This window comes from Acomys minous (assembly GCF_964271855.1).
Source record: "Acomys minous genome assembly, chromosome: 11".
Classification (NCBI taxonomy): Eukaryota; Metazoa; Chordata; class Mammalia; order Rodentia; family Muridae; genus Acomys; species Acomys minous.
This window is the reverse complement of record NC_140492.1, coordinates 63,552,494-63,575,565: the sequence shown is the minus strand read 5'-3', so window position 1 is coordinate 63,575,565 and position 23,072 is coordinate 63,552,494. Positions and strand designations below refer to the sequence as shown.

Here is a 23,072-nt window from a genome sequence, read left to right as displayed (position 1 = left end):
CCACCTCTACAGGGCCCAAGAAGGCTTGTGAGTGAGACAGCAAAGAAGAGAAACCAGAATCTGAAATGTCCCTCTCTTCCCACCTGGGGGGGCAATGGAAAAATAGTTGCCATCTGGCTCCAGGCCCACCCAGACCACAGCAACCAATAAGGTACAATTACCGGAGACAGTCACAGCCACTGGAGGTGGAGGCTGTTTTGTTTTGTTTGTAAAGCAGAAAAAAAAAAAAAAAAAAGGTACTGTCATCTACAAGAACAGAGTTTAGATTTCAAGACGTTAAATAAAACAGTCTGTTCTGGTCTAGGGGATTGAACATTAGAAGCCAGCCTGACCAGACACATATGGCATGGGGCAGGTCCACTGCTGCTGTTCCGCACAGCTAGCTAGCACACCACACCAACCTCCTGCATCCAATACCCACAGAACCTAGCTTCCTGCTGCTGCTGCTGCTGCTGCTGCTGCTGCTGCTGCTGCACCACTGCTCTGGGACATCTTTGCAGATACGCAGTGGCACAGGGGAGGCCAAGCTCAAGGTCGCGAGAACCAGGTTTAAAATTTCTTGAGGAACTCCTCAGCCACAATAGGGGCCCCAGGCATGGACTGACAGCTTCATCTCACTGATCTTCTTGTCAATCTCCTTCACGGAACGGATTACAAAATCCACCAGCTTGTGTTTGTACATCTATCTACTCCATGTGGAAGTTGGTGATGAGAAAGCTGATGTCATAACCCCTTCGAAGGGTAAAGAAGTTTCCCTGCTCGCATCATCACAAAGCACATGAATTTATGGCATAAAAATTTCTCAGTCTCATCAGTCTGTTTCACAGCAATGCTGACCCGGACAGAGTTGAGGGAGCCCTCCATCAGACCCTTTCATTTCCCAATCCTGCTGACGGGAACAGGCTGCAATAGGAGGTCTTTGCTTGACTTCGACCTCTGGCTTCTTGTGTCATTCCACGACCTGGGTGGAAGGAAGAGTTCTCCAGGCAGAGGGCAGCCTGCAGCGTGGCACGCACGTGGCACTAAGGTAAGGGCGGAGAGCGGCAGACACAGGCGCAGTCCTGAGAGTCTGAAGGCCACACTGGTCATGGGGTTTGTTTATTTACATTTGAGAAATTTCCAATGCGTGCTCTCTCTCTCTCTCTCTCTCTCTCTCTCTCTCTCTCTCTCTCTCTCTCTCTCTCTCTCTCTCTTGCACTTGCTACTTCCTGCTTCACTCTTCCTCACTCAGCACTTGTCCCCATCCCTCTCCTCCTCTCCCTCCCTCCCCGGGGGAATGTGACCAAAAATTTGTGCATGGTCAGCACATAACCTACTATTGAGCCAGACTCCACTTTTCTATTTGGCATGGTCGCTTGGAAGAGAAAACTCTGGGGAAACTATAATGATGGATACAGAAAGAAAGAAATGGAAAACAGATAAAAAATATAAGATATATGTGGAACAGAAAATAAGCATGAAATATATGCAGTTTGATACCCAGAAAGACTAGAGAGAGAAAAATAGCATCAAAACTGTGCATGCATGAATGAATAATGGCTAAGAATTTTCAAAGCTAATTTAAATGATTTATAGAATCCAAAGTTATGATAGACCTTGAAAAGAAAATAAATATATGGGTACAGTACCTTAAAAATCTTGATAAATAAATATAAGGAAATTTCTTAAAAGCATATGGAATTAAAATACTTTAAAATAAACCACCTAAGATTTGATTCTTATCAGAAACAACAGATGCCAGAAACAGTGGAAGGATATATCAATGAAAAAGTAACTATAAGCCCCAAATCTTACATAGCAACATATTTTTGAGAAATCAAAATAAAATAGTTTAAATCCAAAGCAACAAGACAAACATGTCTGTTGGAGGTTGGTCTGATATGTTTTGATGGTAATTACTGCTTGCTGTCTCTGTGCCCCACTTGTACCTTGCCTAAGAGCCTAACCTGTTTGACCAATAACAGATCATCACATGTGGGCAGGGCAAATGGGATAGGTGTGGCTAAGATTCCAGGGCTTGGGAAGACAGAAAGAATCTTCAGAGGAAAGAGATGAGAGGAGGAGGAGGCTGTGAGGTGGTCAGCTGGAGGAGAAGCACATGGCCGGCATGGATGGCTAATCTGTCCCAGATGAAGAACATTAGCAAGTATTTGGGGTTATGGATGGGAGGTAGCTTGATGGAAATTATTAGAAGCAGATGACATGGAATTGAGGCAGATATCCCACACCTGCCCCTCTATGGAAAGTAGTTTAGGGGATTAATATCTGCCCAGCCCCAGGTTAAATAAGGCTATTTTAAAATATAACAGGTATCTGTCTCTTGACTGATTCCTAGAGAGTTAGAAAATACTGCTGTAATAATAAAAATAAAATAATAATGTTTATTATTAGGCCACATTGGTAAATTAACCACAACACATGTCGCTGGACAAGTTACACTAAAATAAATGCAAAGGGGGGGGGCAGTACATGCTAAGAACTTACCCAGAGAGCATCTCAGAAGGTTGGCAGTAACCAATGACAATGGAGACACAAACAAGACAAAATATTCATGCACACACAGAACAACAACAACAACAACAAGAAAACTAAAAACAAAAAACCCCAGCAACATAAATTGTTAAAAAGTTTGTTCTTTAATAATTTAATATATATTTACTTAAAAGGCATGCAAACGTAAGAAATGGTGAACCAAGATGTAGGATTAACCTGGCAGCATTTGGGAACTACAGTGCAATTTGTGTCCCTGGTGTGTTTAACATTGTAGCCTGAGATTTACATCTGGAAAGCGTATGCCCTAGAAATGTGAAAGTGTGTTATAAACGCACATTGCCGGAACAAATCATGATACTTTAAGTAGGCTTAAGGGCTTGCGTTAGGCTGCACTGGTAGCTATTGTGGAGTCCAAGCTGCCTGTTTTTTTTTTTTTTTTCCTGGAGAAGGTAACTGAAAGCCAAGGTTTTGGGGCTGACGACAGTAATCAGAGTTCTGTGGGGCATCTCAAAAACAAATGTCCTTATACCGCCGACACTTAAGGATCCCTACCTGAGAAGAGCAAAAGCTACTCTCAACAAACTGACATCATGATATTGACCATTGTTTCAAATATTCCCTTAATGGTTACATATTGAGGTTGTTTTTGCTTCTGATAAACAAACCATGTCATAGCTTTAAGGGAAAAAAAGCTTTTATTTCCTGTTCTTATAGGGTTATCTTTATCAATGAACTCTCTAGAAATGCTACTATTTTCCTACATTATCAGTATGTCTAGAACCTAGATTTTTTTCACACAGGAGACACACTGAGATAATTTCTGATCCTTAACTTGGTGACTAGTGCCTATTGCTAGTGGCTACTGAAGATCTGTTTAAAGAAGGAGTCGGCTTTGAGTTTTGGTGGTTAAATGTAGGATAACCTACTGCTTCTATTCCAGGGTCTCTTAATAAAACCCTTTACAGTAGACATTAGCAAACCAGACCCTGACACATCTACTGATGCTTTATTCCCCAAAACTCTTGGAAAGGTTACTGTCTAATGCAGTGCAAATAATTCCGAGCAATCTGCTCTTTGGCTTATATTAAGTAGCGAGCTTGAATATTTTTTACAAACTTAAATTCCCACTTATAGGACTTTAAAAAATATGTATTGATGCTAAATGGAACAATTTTCACATGTTCCAAAATATGCCTATTCCAATGTAAATTTCTGACTGGCAGTAACACTTTTTAAGAGAAACTTAATGGTAGACTACTGCCATAGTCTAGACTCCCTTCAAGGAAAACATCATTTAATTGATTGTGGAATTCAAGAGGATCTTTGACTGTACCAACAGATGTTTAAGTGCTAAAAGAAAAAAAATGTTCGGAATATTTTTAGATGTAATTAACGCAGCACATGCTATAACTAATTTCTACCTTTAAAAAATTGCTTACAGGAGTTTTCCTCTTTGTAAACCATCTGACCTTGAAGAACACAGTTTTCGGGAGGTAGGCACAGACTCTTCTACATCTTTAATGTTCACTTTCTTTATAAACATTTCCTGTATCTCTTTTCTGCTTCGCAAAAGATTTTCTTTCAGAAATGGAGGTAGCAGAAATGTAAGATGACAACATTTTAAATATGTTAGATAAGAAATCACCCTTTTTTAAAGTAGAAGTTAGCATTGAATTTCTGGCCGTGCTGTGCTCACCCCTTTTGTGCTTGAAGTATAGGCATTGACCATGCTGCCAATCTTAGAAAAATATTTATAAGGATACAGAATTTTACTTTATGTGTAATTTCTGGCAGATATTCAAATTTAATTCCTACCTTATGTTACAGTGGGACCCATTTGAAGAGTTGCAAGTCAGCAGATTCTGTGGTGATGTTTCAGATATTAGGATGCCCCCTTCACAGACTCTATTGAAGATATCACAAGGTGAGTCCAAGTGCGTAACTTTCTAAGCCATCCACCGGTACTCCAATGTCTTCTTATTAGTTTCTTCCTAAGTAAACATTATGTTTACAACACCACTGTAGTCTCCATGAGTTTAATGGAAACAAGATATTCTATATCCTTAGGTATCCAACAAGGTAAAGAAGATGAGAGACACAAAAACTAAGGAGATTGCACAGCACGGAAAGACTAAGGATGTGCAAGGAGTGTCAATGTCAAAGTCCAATATAAACTTAGAGGTGGAAGACAAATGAGTGATACGTATACATGAACGGATCAGATGCAATTTCTGCTTCACACCAAGTATATATAGACAGTCATGTCATAAGGTGAAAACATCGCTTGCTGCTTCCATTCATCAAAAGAGTCACCATAGGGACAGCTTAAAGTCACAACAGAGTTTCAGATCTTTTGTGCAGGAACACAGGGTCTTAATATCCTCCAGTTATTTCTGTTGGCAAATCCCAGAAATGCTAATACATTGAAAACACATTTTTAAACTGTATCTGAAAGTGTATAGTCTACTGTTTGATCTCCCTGAATATGTGTCTCCTTAAGCTTAAGTCAAGCGGAAGTGAAGCTAGCAACTGATTAAAGTTTATTAGAAAGTTTATACTTTGTGGGCCCTTGAAATTTTCTAAAATTAATCTTTGCAGTTTTAGACAATGATCAATCTTTCACGCTCTTATGTGATCTGACATACTACTTCACATCAGCAGAATCCATCACTGATAGTAGCCAATGCATATTTTCTTTATTTATAGTTTCTCACCCTCATACTATATTTTTGTGGAGCCTAAATAAAACTGTTCAGAATTGGATTTAGCCAAGCTCTCAACACCTCCTGTTCATGATAAGGATGTGATTCAATCTCTGGAATACTACATTTTTACCAAAAAAAAAAAAAAAACCCAGCTAGTTATTGGAGCTGCATCTTGAGATAGGAGCTTTGCAAATCTAACTGTTGCCAATAACTGAGCAATTTGGAATGTGCCCAAAGATATTTCTTCTAAAGAATATCTTTCAAGTATAAAGAGGCTATAGAAATTTTGGATGGAAACTTCAATTAATGAGTTCAAAACAAAAAAGTGTAATTGATTTGATTTGTTCATGAAATTATCATAATTAGTACTATCAAAGAGAGGGACACTTATCATTACTTACCATCTTAAAATAATTATATTGCTTGTGTGGGAAATAAGATTCAGAAATAGCTAAAAAGTAGATAGCCTCATCAGACAGCTAGATAAAAGTAAACAATTTGAACATATGTTAGATAAATGTATATGTACATACACTATATATGGGTGTATATACGTATGTTTTATTTATGTTGGGCTGGTAAGATAGTGTTGTTCTATGACCTCCATTTGAACACTGTTATACCTGCACTACCACATAACACACACACACACACACACACACACACACACACACACACATGCACACACACTCACACACACACTCACACTACTACTACTACTACTACTACTACTACTAATAATAATAATAATAATAATAATAATAATAATAATAAATGATATAAAATTTAATAAATATTACTTGCAAATGGAGGTACAATTTTTATATGTTAAAATTTCTTCAGATCAAGAAATTTAGCCAAGGAGATCGAGTTATGTAAAACATCACAATCAAAGTATAGAATATTCACAACCTTGTACATCTTCATTACTTATTTTTAAGCAATGCTTTGCTTCCCACTTTGAGTGTACAATACCTGATTTTATTTCTATAGCCATATTTTGTGTCATTGAAAATGTCATTTTAGTGCAATCATACAATCCACCAGGTTTTGTTCCTAAGATTGTTTCAAAATTCTTCTATATTACTGGATGTACTGCACATGTATGCAGTTCACTGCTTTCTAATGATGTCTAGAGGTTTCACTAAGGACGTACCACAATTCCACACTTTATCCACTTATCACTTGATTGATTGGGTTCAGTTTCTTTTAATTCACATAGGTAGGCTATTATGACTGAAATGGGTATAAACACTCTGAGGAGTGCCTTGTGACTACAGAAGCCTGCATATCCAGAGTACAGCTTAAGGAACGGGATCATTGCATCATAAGATATAACTTTATAAAAACCCATGAAGCTCTTTTCTGAATGGAATCTCACATCTTGCCCCTTGCTCTATCTCCATCAGCAGTTCACAGTGGCTTCTTTTTGTTGTTGTTGTTGTTGTTGTTGTTGTTGTTGTTGTTGTTGTTGTTTTTGAGTGTGTCCAGGAACTATCTGACTTTAGGGCTAATTTGTATTTCCCTGGAAAAATACACTGAATTTCTTAGATGTATATCTCACTCATATGTGTCAATGCTCCAGTATTTGATATCTTAAACTGCTGTTTATATGTTAAAATGTAGTCTTTGATTTACAAAAGTTTTTATTCTATCCTACATTGTGCATTAGACACATGCCTTATCACTATTCTGCCTGAAGGTCTAACTATGTATTTCTAAGGCATTTGAATCGTGTATAATTATATTCTGTATTAGACAGTTTCCATATATGCTATGGTTCATATATTTTGTTCTAAAACAATTTAGCAACCATTCCTGCTCTGCTTTCTAGAAGTTTTATAACTTGGTTTTATGTTTGGGTCTATAAGCGATTTGAGGTTGTTTTGAATATGGAAGAAGAAATAATTCAACATTAGTGTACTATATATAAAACTTCAAAAAATCTTTCAGGATCTTACAAAATTATCTTTTCTCCATTGAATGACTTTGTTCCTGACCAAAAACATCTAGTGTACATATGTTTGTTTTTCAGTACTACCTTCTCACCCAGTACAAGTAATTTTGAAATTATGTGTAATTACACATATTTTCTTACGTGGACTTTGGTTATGTTTAGTCTCGGTGTTAGTATAAGTTTCTACATTTGTTTATTTTTAGATGTTATCCTGATTTCATGATGATTACCTTTTCCATATAAATTTTAGGTGAAGCTTGTTTAATTTAAACTAAAATGGAGAAGAAGAAATGGGGTTTTATTGGGATAATAATACATGGTTTGAGGAGAACTGAAAATTTAAGCATTTTTCTAGTCTTTGACAATGTATATCTCTTATAGTAATATACGATTTTAAAATGAGGATTCTACCAGTATTGTTTAGTTTCCATCACAAAAATCTATTGCTTAGTTTCTTATATCCATCCTTAAGTATGTATGGCTTTGAAGCTATTATAAATGAAGTTTAAATTTTTACTCTTTTATTTTGTATTACTAATTATTAAAAGAATCAATGTAGCCATGGTGGCACACATCTTTAATCCCAGAACTTGGGAGGCAGAGACAGCTGGATCTCTGGGAAATCTAGGTAAGCCTGGTCTTTATGGTGCATTTCAGGATAGTTGGGACTACATGGTAAGACCCTGTCTTAAAAACATAATGCCCTCCCACCAGCATTCATTAAGGAGTCCTCTTTCCCAATATCCTCTCCAACATTTGTTGACAAATGTGTTAATGATAGCTATTCTGACTGGAGTGAGGCAGTGTCTCAATGTTAATTTGCCTTTTCCTAATGATTAGAGATTTTGGCCACTTTTAAAAATGGTTACCATCCATGTTGTTTCTTTTTTTGTAAATTACTTATTTATTCCATTAAGCTCATTTATTGATTGGAAGTTTTATTTCCTTCATTTTTAACTTCTGTAGTTCCTTGTAAATTCTAGATATTAGCCTGTCTGGATATGACTGGAGAGTTTTCCCCCTCATTTTAGGAGCTGTCTGTTTTGATGATTGTTTCCTTTTGTATACAAAGCCTTTATTTCATGTAATTCCATCTGTTGGTATTTTGAGCTAGATTCTGTGCTATTGATCTTCTATTCATAGGGTCTTTACCTACACTAATACCTTAAATAATATTCCCATGACTAACCACATGGAGCTGGACACTAACGTCCACTTAAGGGACCCCCAGAATCAGCCTCTTTCTTTTCCTATTTCTCTACCATTCGCCACCGCCACTGTGCTGATCTGGAACTATTTGGGTCTGATATGGATTTCCAAGCAGGACTTCAGGTGGTGATTCTCAGAGCCAGCTTCCTTCCTATTCACATTCAGGCAGCCCAATGGCCACTGCACCATGTGCAGCCCTATGTAAGAGACACCAGAGTCAGTCCTATCCCAAGCCTGCTCACCTACCACTCTTTTCAACCACTTACCCAATCTAGGAGTGCTTAGCATCTGAATGTGGAGTTCCAAGTAAAATTCCTGCCCCCCTACTTACTGCTATCCCTTGGAGTCTGAATCCTGAAACACAATGTGACCTAAAAAAATAAAAATTAAATAAATAAAAAAAACATGAAAACAAAGCATCATTCAGTTGTTCCTCAACCTGAGAGAATGAGGTAACAGCACACAGAGACCAAAGCATCCACTGGAAAAAAGTGAGACCAGATATCCTTACCAAAAGAGTTTAAAAGTCATAAATTCCAGACACCTAGATCTCATTGCAAGAGCATAAACATAAACAAGCAAGGCAATATAGTTCCTCCAGAAGCCAGAACTCCTGTTTAAATTTCTATGAGCAAAGCAATTTAGCTGAAGCATATAAGACAATGGCTTCACAATAGTAGCTATGACCATGTTCAGTGACCTTATAGAGGATATGAAAATTGGAGCATCATAAGGAACTACTTTAAGAACCTGTATTTCACTATTGGAAAACTTACGAGAAATGAACTCAGATGGGAAAAAAATAATTTGAAGCTATAAATTTGAAAGGGAATGGTATATGGGAAAGATCAGAGAGAGGAAAGATAGGAAGAAATGTTGTAATTAAATTATAATCTCAAGAACAAGATAAAAATAAAATTGTAAAATAAATGGATTAATTTCTTGATAAATATACAATGTATAAAAGTTAAATTGAGATAAAAGAAAAATTTTAAAAAGACCCATGACCCCAAATGAAATATAAGCAGCAATTATAAATGTTCTACCACTGCCACCAACAACAACAAAAAGCCCAGGGCCAGATGGGTTCATTGCAGAATACTGTCAGGCACAAAAGAAGAAAGAATCCCAATTTTCCTTAAATTATTCTGCAAAATAAAAACTGAGTTGGCATTTCTAAATGCTCTGAGACCATTTTTACCTTAATACCAAAACAATACAGACTTAACAAAACAGAAAATTATTGACCAATATCCCTTAGGAACATAAATGAAAAACTCAATAAAACATAAACTGAATCCAAGAACGCATGAAAAATATCATCTATAATGATCAAGGGGCTTCATTCTAGAAATGCAGAAGTGGTTCAACCTTTGGAAATCAACAAATATAATCCAGCACAGAAACAGATTAAAATAGAGACAACAATAGGGCTTCAACAACAACAACAACAACAACAACAAATCCAGCACTGAAAACATTACCAGACTTTAATATTAGAGTAATGCTGACTTTGTAGAATGAAGTTGATAGTGTTCCTCCATTTCTATTTCATGGAACAGGTTAAGAAGAATTGGTACTAAATCTTTCTTGAACTATTTATAGTGCTACCTGGTCCTAGAATTCTTGTGGGGAAGGCTTTTGAGAACACATAGAACTGCACACTCCCTAAAAGGAAGAGATGGACAAAGTGGCTTGGGAAAGAAACAACCTCACCTAACAGAGTAAAACAGCCACCTCCCAAAACTAATGTAGGAGAATGAGCAGAAATGCCAACAATCCAGGAAACCAGAACTTCACCTAGTAAATTTATTAAAAATAGAAAACCCCTTCCTATAATAACTTTAAAAGTTAATGTCCTGAATTAACCATTAAAATGCTGTGGCTGTTCGCTTGGTGTTTTTGTGGGACTCCTTACTGTTGAGGCAGGCATATGCTTGACTCTTTCATGTGCTCGTGAGACTTTTCCTCCTGTTTGGATGCCTTTTTTAGGCTTGGTGTGAGGACATTTGGTTGAGTGTATTATATTTTGTTGTCATGTTTGGTTGTTTTCTCTGGAGGCCTGATCTTTTCTGAAGACAGATGGAGGAAGAGTAGATCTGGGGGAGACAGGAGGTGGAGGAAAAGGGAGCTGGGAGAGCTGGAGAGAGGGGAAAGTGTGGTAAGAATGCATTGTATGAGAGAAATATTTATTTCCAATTTAAAATATGCAGAGCAATGTAATAGATTTAAACAAGAACCAGCTGTATGTTTCCTCTAAGATACGCATTTAACTAACAGAGATTTAAAAAAAAAAACCTTAAAGGTGGAAGACAAGCTATCAAGAAAAATATCAGTCTAAGCTATTCTTATCTCTGATGAGGTAGACTTGAAACCAAACTAATTAAAAGAGATAAATAGGGACATTACATATTAATAAAGGGAGCAGATCAACAAGAAGATACCAATAATTGCAAACATGTAGGTACTAAAGTCCATTTAAAAAATGCTAAGAGGTATAAAGAGCACATGGGTCCAGACACAACAAGAGTTGGGAACTTTAACGCCCCACTCTTCTGTTTAAATGGGGCTTCCAAACTAAAAATCAACAAATAACCTTCAGATTAAAACACTATGTACAACCAGAATGAATGATTACGAACAAAACATTTCACCCAACAAATAGGGAATATACTTTTTCTCAGGGGCACATAAACCCTTATCAAAAATTATAGATGAGACAAGTAAGGTTCAGAGTATCAAATTAGGTAATTCTATGGCTTCTCCATCAGCCTAGCAACGGTCCTTTTTTACTTTCCTGGTTTCTGAAGTTACTTTGGGATTAGTACTCACATCTGAAGACTTGGATGGAGGACTCTCAGAAGAGAGAGAACATGCAATGTTCTGACCTTGACCTCTCTGCGTATGGTCAGCCCTAAAAGTCTGTATACAAGTAGCATTATACAGACTGAGAAGGCTATATTTTGGATTTTTAATTACATGTATGTGTACACTTAACACCGGCTAAATGAAAAAAAAAAAAAAAAGGAGGCCACAAATTTCAAATAGAGCAGAGAGGGGTAGATGGGAAGGTTTTGATGGATGAAAGAGAAGAATATTAATTATATTATAATCCCAACAGATAACAAATAATTTTTAAAGGAGATGATGTTTCATGTCCTGTCAGACAGCAATGCAATAAAACTAGAATAAACAGCAGGAGAACATACAAAATATACCTGGAAACTTAACAATACATATTTGAAGGAACAGTGGGTCATCCAAGAAATCAGAAAGGAAACTATCATCAAATAAAAATGAAACCACGACACAGCCATTGCGGTTCCCTGAGGTCCATAGAGAGCAACGGTGCAAGCACAACCCGGAAGGGCACTGGGTGACAGACTTATGGACGACAATCATCTAAACATGGACAAAGGAGATCCTAAGAAGTCCAGAAGCAAAATATCTTCGTATGCGTTCTTTGTGCACACCTGCTGGGAGGAGCACAAGAAGCGGTACCCGGATGCCTCTGTCAACTTCTCAGAGTTCTTCAAAAAGTGCTCAGAGAGGTGGAAGACCATGGCTGCTAAAGAAAAGGGGATGGGGATTTGAAGACATGGCAAAGGCCAACCAGGCGTTTTATGAAAGAAAAATGAAAACCTACACTCTCCCCGGGGGGGGGGGGGGAGACCACAAAGAAGTTCAAGCACCCCAATACACCCCACAGGCCTCCTTTGGCCTTCTTCTTGTTCTGTTTTGTGTGTCGACCAAAATCAGACGGAGAACGCTCTGACTTATTTATCCGTTGGTGATGTTGCAAATACACTAGGAGAGATGTGGAGCAACACTGCTTCGGATGACGAGCTGCCAACCTGAAGGAGAAATACAAAAATGATATTGCTGCCTAGAGAGCTAAAGGAAAGCCTGATGTAATGGAAAAGGGGCGTGGCCAAGGCTGAAGAGAACAAGAAAAAGAAGGAAGAGGATGAAGATGAAGATGGAAAAGAAGATCATGATGAGTACGCTGGTTCTAGCGCAGTTTCCCCGCCTCGTCTATAAAGCATTTAACACCCCTATACAAAACTCACTCCACTTAAAGATGAAAATAGAAATGTAAGGCTGTGTAAGATTTGTTCTTAAATTGTACAGTGTCTTTTTTTTTTTTTAATAATTAACATATTACTGAACGGGTCTTTAGGTAGCCCTGCCCTGGTGGTATTTTCATTGGCCACTAACCTTGCCTGGTATAGTATGGCGGTTATATATTCACATGAAAATTTAAAGCAGGTTCTTGTTGCTCCACAGCACAAATTGGTTATATATGGGAACAGTAGGTTTTTGTTTTGGTTTGTTTGGTTGGTTTTGTTGTTTTGTTTTGGTTTTTCTTTTTTTGTCTTTTGGGTTGTTGTTGTTGTTGTTGTTGTTGTTGTTTTCATTTTCAGTTGTCTGTGATGCAGATTTTATGAAGATAACTGTTGTTCTCTTAACTGAATACTGCTCTATAATTACAAAAAAAAATTGCAGTTGTTTTTCTGGCATTCTGAATGTTTCTAAGCAAATAAAATTTTTTATTAAAAAAATGGAAACAAAATTTACCAGAATCTTGTGACACAATTAAGGCAGTCATAAGAGGAAGGTTTATAATAAGTAATAAAAACAGAAATCTATGAAATATCAAATAAACAACCTGATGGTGAATATCAGGGCTCTTGAAAAACAAGCAGCAAATTCCAACCTCTTCTTGAAATTATAGTAGTTGGCCAACACAAAATGCACTCAATGGTGTTTGTTTGTGTCTTTGTTTTCTCGCAGGCTTCATGTTTCATTTTGTTTTGTTTTTAGCATTTTTGGTCATATTATTTGTTGTATTTTCACTTTTTGAGATTTTATATATGTATAGAATAAATACAACGATTTTTAATTTGCTTTCCTCCCTACAAAACCTTCCATATATCTCATCCTGTTTTTTTATCTCTAGTTGCTATTATATATAATACCGACAGATATAACCTGTTCAGTACAGATGGTGCCCTCTGTGTGTATGGTTTCAGGCTGAATTCTTACACTGTTCAGCCAGTTGGTCTGCCTTCGCCAGGAGAAGACTATTTTTTGGTTCTCTGAATCCCATAGTTTCTCATAGTTCTTTTCGTAGGCCTAGTGATCTTTTTCATTTCTACCTTGTAATGTTATTGGCATGGTTTTCATTTTATGAAAGAGGAAACCTGAAGGTGTGGAAGGTATGGAGAATCTCAGAGGAGATCAGGAAGGAAAAAAAATGATGAAAAATCTTGTATAAAAAAAAAAAGAAAAGGAAAGTACTGAGATGACAATAAATAATAAATATTAGGGAGTAAATTAAGAAAATTGAGACTAAAAGCACAATAAATAAAGTGAAAAAGTTTGTTCTTTAAAAAAAAAACAATGATTGACAAACTCTTAATGCAATCTGACAAAAAGAAAGAGGTAGAATACACAGATCAGTGAAACTGGAGATCAAAAGGGTATCATTGCCATAGGCTTCACTGAAATGCAGAAAATATTTTGAAAACTAATACACCGCAGGATGGAAAACCTAAAAGAAATACTAAAATTAAAGCTATATATGATATAAGTATTTTGAACAGACCCCATTGCAAGTAATGAGATAGAACAGAGCTATAATGCTGAATAGTACATTGTGACCTTGTTAACCTAGGGGACGTTACTGCCTAAACTAAGGATAATACTTGTCACTTTGGGTCCTCCCCCTCTGTACAGATTAGGAACCTGTTGCTGTTATAGTTTTTGATGAAGCACTTTGTACAACATTTCTTTGTGTGGAACTGCCAGTAATGAATGAATAAGTCTAACATTTAGCATGAAAAAATTCTAATTTGCTGTTTCTGAAACATATTTTTCTTATGTGTAGAATGAGATGCTCTCTCTCTCTCTCTCTCTCTCTCTCTCTCTCTCTCTCTCTCTCTCCTTCTCTCCTCTCTCTCTCTCTCTCTCTCTCTCTCTCTCTCTCTCTCTCTCTCTCTCTCTCTCTCTCTCTAATACTTCAAGATGTTGAATTCCCATCTTCTGGACCCCATGACCCTTGATGGGGAAGGAATCAGGTATGAAAATTTCTCAACTCAACTAAACTACTTTAGATAGCGATATCCTGTAATCATCCTAGATGAGCAAAATGTCCTCATTAGTAGGATTAGGTCATGACTCATATGGTGTCACATGAAGTAAACATTTGCTGTAACATAACTCGCATCACTATTTTGTCTCACAAGTCCTTGGGAGTCTGGTGTATTGAAAAGTGAGACTGTCTAACTACGTGGATTCTAAATTACAAGACAGGGGAGGTATGACGACGGTGACAGGGATCCAGTTGCTGCTATCAGGGATGTGGGAGGGAGGAGGCATCTGCTTTAGGCTGATTTACAGTCTTTGGAGAAATGAGGAAATACTTTACTGAGTTTAGAGAAAACTCTGAAATGGACAGTTGCTAGCATGATGGAGTATGGGGGGGGGGGTCTTAGAAAATTTAGACTTAATTTTCCCCGTCTATTCTGTAGTTTCAATTAATTAAGATTCCAAACTTGAATGTGCAGTATATACACAAAATACCTAAGACCATTTCCACTCAATTCCCCTCTCTCAAATCTCTCCTAATTAACATCACTGAGACAACCTGTAGCCTGTGGCTATGCACTCATTTGTGTGTGGGGAAGCCTTAGAATGTACAGAAGATTTAGAACTTCCCCCAGACTAAGAAAACCACAAATTATTTTTAGCATTACATTAAAAAATGATTCTTTATAAAAGAAGCAATCTTATTTTTGTTTGCTGGTAGAATTAATATTTTATTCAGCAAGGATCATGTGTTCCTGTCTTTAAATTAAAAACTCCAGAAAACATGAATGTTTACCTAATTTTAGATAGTAGGTAATCCTACTTTAAGCTTTCCTGGGTGTGTTAAATATTCTCTCCACATTGGTCCTTTGAGATGGGAAAACAAAGCAAATGTGACTTCTTTTCTATCGTCGTATTGTTTCTGCTGCTCTCTGGTTGGTGTTCATATTTTCTTGGGAGTATTGAAATGAAAAGAAGACAGAGCAATTAATCCTTTTCTGAACACTATTTTTGAGTTCCTTAAGAGTACCAGATGTTACAGCAGGTCTTCTCTCCTGAAATATTTTAATGGCTCATCAAGGCATTCTTGTTAAGTTTTTGGGCCCAGTTCTGCAATGCCTCATACCTCTATATTCCCAGCAGCTCCTGGCCCTTCTGTAACTGGGAACTGAGAAATTTTCTCTTGTTTAGGTCTTCCAGACTCACAACACAATCCCATCAGACAGGACCACGCACAGCTGCTAAGTCTTCCTTCCGAGCTGAGCATGGTGGCGCACACCTTTAATCCCAGCACTCGGGAGGCAGAGGCAGGCGGATCTCTGTGAGTTTGAGGCTGGCCTGGTCTACAAAGTGAGTCCAGGATTGCGAAAGGCTAACACAGAGAGACCTTGTCTCAAAAAAAAAAAAAAAAAAAAGAAAGAAAGAAAAGAAAAGAAAAAAGAAAAAGAAAGCTTGCCTTCCACGCCCAGCAACCTGGATAAGCAGATCAATTGCAATACAACTGGAATTTCCTGGAACTGATGTCAGAGGGCTAAGCCATTTTCTTGGTCTCAAGTGCTTCTGGGAAGATGCCATTGCCCAGGCTGTTTTCACTTGATGATTTCTCTCACAGGTCAGGCACAACTCATCTGGGCCTACAACTAGGTACCAAGACTTTTTTCTCTGACAAATAACAATGTCTGTCTATTGGATGAGGTCTGTAGGTATCAAATGTTTGTGCTGAAAACCTGCAACCAAGCAGAGCTCTGAGCTCAGCCCATCCTCGCTCGGTCTTCTTTATTCAGTGTGTCCCCATGTTTCCACTTGTCAATAAAAACCAAATTCCTTCCCTTCTCATTTCTCTTAACTCCAACATTTATGGTTCTTTTTAGGAAAAAATTAGTAAGTATATTTCATGACTAGATTTTTTAAGAGGTATTACATGATTTAATTAAGTCTAGGAAACTAGTTTCTTGACTCCGTCTTTTCTTTGGAGTATCTTGTAAAAGGGAATGTTCTTAGAGGTATAAAAAAGAAAGATAAGAAAAATAGGAAAATGGTGTCCCTATTTTAAGTCACCACGTTCTTTTTATCTTGTGCTGTATTTTTGCATGCTTACAAAGAGCTTTTTTTTTTTTTTGCTCCAAAATATACAGCTGTGAGGACACTGTGGAGTTCTTACCATCAGAGCATCCCTAAGTCCTTCCTGACATCACAATTTACCACAGACCACAGGGAACATTCTCCTGTTTCCTCAGATACAGAAGCTGCAATAGTATTCGTTAACATACTTTCTCTTCATGAAGTAGTGACAATCACCTCCTTTACCAGATAATCTTTTTTTTTTCAAAATGGGGCACATAGTTTTCTAACTCCTGGTTTAGCTTTACCTCTTACTACACTCGTGCTTTGTAACAGAAAGCTCACGTCTTCGTCTTCTTAACGCTCCTTGTGAAGCACATGAACACACCAGTGTCAATGACCCTGCAGCGTGCACGTCTTTCCAGCTCTTGGTTTGTCTCAGGCAGGAAGGACTCATATCTTAGGTTCCCATAACTTAACGTTTGCCCCCTTTTCCTCTTCAGTTGTACATGAGCTAGCATTCAAGACTTGACAATACAAAATAGATAAACTCTGGGAGGAGATAACAAGAATGAATGATCAGTGATAAACCTCAAGATGCTACAGTTATCGTCTCATGGCGCTTGCTTTGTTTTTAATGCAATTATTGTGAAGTGTCTATATTTTAAAAGTGGCTTAGTAACGTTATTGCACTGACTCTAAATTACTTCTACTTTATACCTAAAGTATTATATTTGATTACATAAATACTACACTTTTGATACACTATCAAAATTAACACATAGAAACACCTAAAAAGTCCATTCAATTATTTCCCAGTTTTCTTCAAGATAAGTTTTTTATTAGCTTTGAATAAAATTTCAAAAAGTATTTTAAACATGTGCTTAGCATTCTTCTTTCTGATTTCTGTTTTTTTTTTTAAGACACTGTATAAGTTATCGTCAAGAAAAGTCCACATTCAGGACTCCCCCCCCCGCCCCCGCCTTCCTATTGCATATTTTAAATTGTTTTATCTGTCTGCTTGTTCCAGTTGACTAAATGCTAGAGATAAAGTTGGGTAGGCTCAGGTATAATATTCTTCATGCTAATTTCAGAGCTGGCACTGTGGATTTGTATTGCAGCAGAGAGCTTATAGTTCTGAGTTGTATAATAGTCCCACTTGACCACCAAATTGTTTTCCATATGCTAGTTAACAGTGTTCACCATAGTACAAATATATTAAATAAAACGTTCCAGATACAAATAATTCACATTATGTTAACATTTTTTTCTAAGAACCAGAATGAATCCCTTGCTAGTCTGCCCTGTTGCATGCAGTGTGTGAGCCAATTCTTTCACTAACATATCCATTCTGCAAACTCTCCCTGCCACACTAATCCCCTACTTATGGTCTCAGTTCCTGTGTCTACCATCATGGTACAGGCTGGTATTCAATTAACCTTTAATCTCCCTACTAATGGCCACAAAGTAAATTTGTAGCGATGTTGGAAATTTAAATATGTTGAAGAGAAACTAGATGAAAAAACTAAGCTGTTTCTTTTCTTTTTTTATAGTTGTTTCTTAAGGAGATAAGTGAAATTGCACACTAAAGATGCCAAGTTCCATGAGAATAAAATATTTATATCTATGAAACTGTGAAGAAAGAAAGAAATGTGTGGCACTTTTTCTTTCACTCACACCTGGGTCAACAAAAGACATGGTTATGAGGTGGAGAGCGAGTGCCTAGCTAAAATGTGAAAGGCATTAAATGTGAGTGTGGTTGTACAGGAACAATTCAATACAATATAGTACAGTACAATTTAATACAATGCAATGCAATACAATATAGCACACAACAGTACAATATAATACAATGTAATGCAATGCAACACAATACAATACAATAAAGTACATTAGAGTAAAACACAATATAATGCAATGCAGTGCAAGACAAGACAAGACAATGCAATGCAATGCAACACAATACAATACATCTTTTCTGGCATCCACTCCATCGTGTATAAATCCCTATGGATACAAAGGGCCACTGTACTATGAGAAATTGTGTCAATTGTCTCATACACTTTTATAATCTTCTTTCCTATTTCATTGTGCCTCAAATCTTCAATAGCATATGAGTTAAAATGAATTAATATTTATCTTTTTCCTTATTTTAGTCCTTCTCTTTTGAACTATTTGTTTTCATAAGTCATCATCATCTATCCAAAAAAATTATGAGTCGCTTCTTTGGCACAATCTTTATGTTGAAGTATTTCTTCCTTGAATAAAAAAACTGCTTAGAATTCCTAAGTTTGCATAATGAGGCCATATACAACTTTAATTTTAGAGTCAAGCAGGGAAATGAAGGAAAACTACCATTAGAACAAGACGAGGTCTAGGGCATTTGAGGATTTTTCTTCAAAAAGATATTTTTAAATGCCTTACCCATAGAAAGAAGAAAGGCAAAATTCTGAAATGAAAAATACAGACCCATCCCCAAAACCCAATACAGGTAATTATAAATTGTGTAGGGAAGTTATCTAACCTCCTCAGAAAATATATAAATAGAAAATTATTTGTTCTTCTTTGGGGTTTGCTGGGTCAATAATAACCTTCTCATTTCCTCCTTTCTTAATGAGAACTAATAAAAACACATTTTCTACCTTTAAAAAGTACTTTCTCCTCCATTTGAAACAAGTTTTGATTATTTACTTGTCCCTGTTTATACTTTAAGAAGCTCCAGGAAAAACGCAGAAGAATTAATCACCTTAGCTCCATTAGTAATCCTCCAACGTTTTATGAGCAATAGCAAACATCTTAAAATTTGTAAATGCCAGGTTTGCAGCTGGAGAGCTGGCTCAGGACAAATTTGATGATAAACCATAAGGCCCCAAGTCTGGATCCCTGGACTCAGGTAAGAACGAACAATGTCAGTAACCCCTGCCATGAAGGCTACACTGAGACAGGGAATCTCAGGGTTTCTCTGGCCAGACCAGTAAGAAGGGAGATCTCCAAGTTTAATGAAAGACTTTTATTGAAAAAAATTATATTGGAAAACAACTGAGGAAGTCACATGATGTCAACTTCTGGCTTCCACACATACGTATACAGTTGAGCACACCTACACAAACACACACACACACAGAGAGAGAGAGAGAGAGAGAGAGAGAGAGAGAGAGAGAGAGAGAGAGATGGACGGACAGACAGACAGACAGACAGAGACAGAGACAGAGAGACAGAGAGAAACAGAGATAGAGAGACAGAGACAGAGACATAGAGATGACATAATATTATCTCAGAGCTACAATGAGGAAAATACTTAGTGAAAGTGTAAAGATGCAAAAAGAACAGACATTCTATTGAAACTATTATAACTAAAATGTAAATATCATTTTGCTTGAAAATTCATTATATATGGACAAGAGGGATGACTCAGTAGATAAAAGTGCCTGCTGTCACAGTCTAATGACCACAGTTCAGTCCCTGGATCTCACTATGAAAGGAAAGAATAAATTCCTACAATTTGTCCCACGCTGGCACGCTCTGGCCCATACTTACATACATGCCCCCTCACTCTCTTTCCCTATTGAAATAAATAATGCATTTTATAGGTGTGCTACTGTAGTGGGTATGTAATGTTTAACATTCTGCTACTTTTATTTGATGTCACAAGCAAAATTCTGGGTCATAAGTTGATAGCTGAAATATTAAATATAGAGAAAACTTAGTACACACTGACAGCAATGATTATATATAATGATTCTGGTAAATGGTAGGCTGACGGCTTGACGGATTCTCACATTCAGAACCAAACTATCCAGCTGGAAATTGTAATTGCACATTGCAGTAAGGAAAGTTTTGCTCCCAGAACAATCTTGTTTGAAGAACCTTAGGTTCTCCTGACAAAAATTTTCATCGCAAAATTATTTTTGAAATAGTGAGCTCAATACCTTTCTCCCCGACACAGTTAATACAAATTTAAATATATTTCATACATTGTGGTATTAAAAATGGAGTAAAATATGCAAAGAGAGTCATTTGGGCTGGGGGCAATAGCTTAATTTTTAGGCACACTTGGATCTAAGTGCAACTCCTCAGAAGCCATCTTTAAAAAGAAATGGCGTCACGTGACAGTCCATACTTATAATGTCAGCACTCAGAGATGACTCTCAGAGGGTTCCTATGGCTTGGCAGCCGGCCTAGCCTAATTGGTCAGCTCTCTAATTGTGAGATACCCAGTCTCACAAAACAAGATGGATAGCTCCTGAACATTGATACCTGAGGGGGCCCTCTGGCCTTTACACACACACACACACACACACACACACACACTTGAACTCTCTCTCTCTCACCCACACACAGTTGAACTCTCACACATATGAATGTGAACACACATGTGTACACACACTGTCACATTAAAAAAAAAAAAGGCTGAGAGAAAGAGAGATAGTTATTTGACCATGCTCCTTCAGACTTTATTTCCCACATCAACAGTACGTTTATGTTACACATTGGAGCCTGCAACACGGGTACAAACCAAATTCTGTCAATGACCTGGATTAGTTAGGTTTTCCTCTAATGAGAGTTTATGTTGATGTCAAATATGTAGTTCATTTAAAAAGACTGATTTCACACATCGTGAGGGTATGTCCACCTTGGATTTGTCCTCTGACCTAAGAAGACGCGTTTAGTTCTCAGACATGGTCACTGTTATTTTTGTGATTTTTCTAAAATGGGGAAAATTAGCCACCCGCTCCATCATGGTGGAACCTAAGTTTACAGCTCTTTCCAGAGAAGCACAAGAGCTCACATTTCTCCTTGCTACTTCCGGTTTCTTAAGGGCCCTTGTCCTACGCACCATGCGTCTGTCAAACCTCGGGAAGAGGCCAAGAGTTTGAGAGCCGCGTCTACACCCATTCGTCAATCTCACCTTGCTCAGAGGTCTCCCTGTGCTTCCTCGCTGATCTCACAGCCACCCCACAGCACTGGGTGTTGCTCTATCCAAGCGGACCCTGCTCCTTCAGAGCCATGTTTGACACGCCAACTTCTCAGAGCCCTTCCCGTACTATATAGCTCCATGTATTTTTCAGAGAATGCCGTTGCTACTGAACAAAGCGACTGCTGATTAAAAGAATTCAAAGCATTTTTTTACATTTAAATAAGTGATGCATCCTCTTTCAGGCAAAGTGAAAATTGAGAAAAAGAAAAAATGGATGCGTGTGTTTGCAAGATCCACTAATACTCTGTTGCATTTCGTCTAGAGTGTTTCTACACCAGCAGAATGTATGAATGCATAATGATGCCTACGTAGGTGCTAGCGAAGGCCACCTGCACCGTTCACAGAGCAATGCTACCAGTGCATTCCTACACTAAGAAGTAGTTTTTAAAGTGGTTTTCATCAAGTTGAATAAATAGTCTCTGCTACTTGTATTAATTTTCTATAAATTGTAGATTTTTATAATTTTCCAGTACAATTCTATTTATAAATGAATAAATGTATTATTACTAAATATGATATATGTATATATATATGTATATATATATATATATTTCAAGTAGTACAATCTCCCCATAAATAAATGTAGATATATTTAGATCTAACAACATACGTTGAGATAGATTTGTTAAGAATATTCTCTGTTCTCACAATCTTACATTGTTGGGACCAAACACCTGACAGAAACAACTTAAACGGAGTGGTCTGTCCTGGTTCACAACTCATAGAGACATTTCATCACTGCAGTGATGGCATGGGATGTCAGTCGCTGGAGAAGAATATGGGCGTAGCCTGCTTACCAGAAAGCAAATCCCAGACTGGAGCCAAGGGTAGTTTTTAACCTGTAAAAGTTGGCCCTCAAGCTGGGTGCAGTGGTGCACTTTGAGAGACAAAGGCAGGCAGATCTCTATGAGTTTGAGGCCAGCCTGGTCTATAAAGTTAGTCCAGGACAGCTAAGGCTACACACAAAAACTGTCTGGAAAAAACCAAAAACAAACACAAACAAAAAAAGTTGGTCCTTAGCCTGCCATTTCCACCACCAAGGCCTTACATCTTAAACATTCTATAGACTCCAAAATCCAAACCACCAATTTGAGACAAATTATTTAAATACATTATGGAGTATGTTTCAAAGCCAATTTGTAATATTGTGCTCCTGGCTTCTTCCATAACTCACTGGCTAATTTGTGAGGCAAAATGCATTCAGTCCCACTTCAAATATCCCTCAAAGTCTGTAGGAATCCAACAGCATTCGAAATTCCAAAGTCTTCTTTGGAACTTGGAACAGCTGTGGTGACAGAATCAAGTTATACACATTATACAGCGGCATTTAGTAAATAACCCTACTCTAAGTGGGATGAAAAATGAGTGCAGCAAGGAAATACCAGACCAAATAACATCAAAACACAAGGCAAAACACCCCAAGTCCCCTAGGTACATGTAGGACCAGCATCTGGAATCTGGCAGGTATAGAGGAAGTCAATGTCCAGAAATCAGAAAGAGGGAAAAAAAATCGAAACAGTAGTCTCAGGCCTTAGAGAATGATTCTAGTCAGAAACCAGTGAAAGAGAAGAGATGGGGA

At 37.4% G+C, this 23,072-nt stretch overlaps 1 pseudogene across 1 annotated transcript; it reads right to left on the bottom strand.

Moving 5' to 3' along the window:
* Positions 1-549: 549 nt before the first annotated feature.
* LOC311608043 (actin-related protein 2/3 complex subunit 4-like) lies at positions 550-1,349 on the bottom strand (annotated as a pseudogene). Its single transcript has 2 exons — positions 1,317-1,349; positions 550-1,081 (listed from the first exon to the last, which is right to left on the bottom strand). The product of its transcript is annotated as an actin-related protein 2/3 complex subunit 4-like (transcript).
* Between the last annotated feature and the right edge of the window lie 21,723 nt (positions 1,350-23,072).